Raw genomic sequence first — 620 nt, forward strand, 5'->3', positions numbered from 1 at the left:
AGGCTTCGATCTGAGGTCCAGACTTTTAGACAACAAGATGGTGAAACTCTCTACGAGGCATGGGAGAGATTCAAGGACTTGACAAGGAAATGCCCACCAAACATGTTCCATGATTGGGTGCAATTGCACATCTTCTATGATGGGCTCTCTTATGAATCAAGGAAGGCTGTAGACCATTCATCAGGAGGTTCATTGAACAAGAAAAAGACCGTGGAAGAAGCCATTGAAGTGATCGAGACAGTGGCTGAGAATGAGTACTACTATGCATCAGAAAGGCACAACACTAAGGGAGTCATGGAGCTGAACCATGTTGATACAATTCTAGCCCAAAACAAGGTGTTTGCCAAGCAACTAGCAGAGCTTACCAGGCAATTAGAAACAAAGCAAGTGGCTGCAATACACACACAAGATCAAGAGGAAGTAGGCATTGAAGGAGGTGATTGGGATGAGGTTAACTATGTGGGAAACCAACAAAGGCAATCATATGATCCACACTCCAACACTTACAACCCAGGCTGGAGAAACCACCCAAACTTTGGGTGGGGAAACCAACAAACCCAACCACAAAACCACAAACCTTACAACCACAACCAACAAAACAATTCCACATACCAAAACTC

The 620-nt window shown here is 44.4% G+C and overlaps 1 non-coding gene across 1 annotated transcript; it reads right to left on the reverse strand.

Moving 5' to 3' along the window:
• On the reverse strand, positions 1-104 carry LOC148570835 (small nucleolar RNA R71). The gene has a single exon (XR_015880257.1). It is a non-coding gene; the product is annotated as a small nucleolar RNA R71 (small nucleolar RNA).
• Positions 105-620: the final 516 nt, after the last annotated feature.

This window comes from Arachis ipaensis, chromosome B3 (genome assembly GCF_059453495.1).
Source record: "Arachis ipaensis isolate K30076 ecotype BB chromosome B3, ASM5945349v1, whole genome shotgun sequence".
Lineage (NCBI taxonomy): Eukaryota > Viridiplantae > Streptophyta > Magnoliopsida > Fabales > Fabaceae > Arachis > Arachis ipaensis.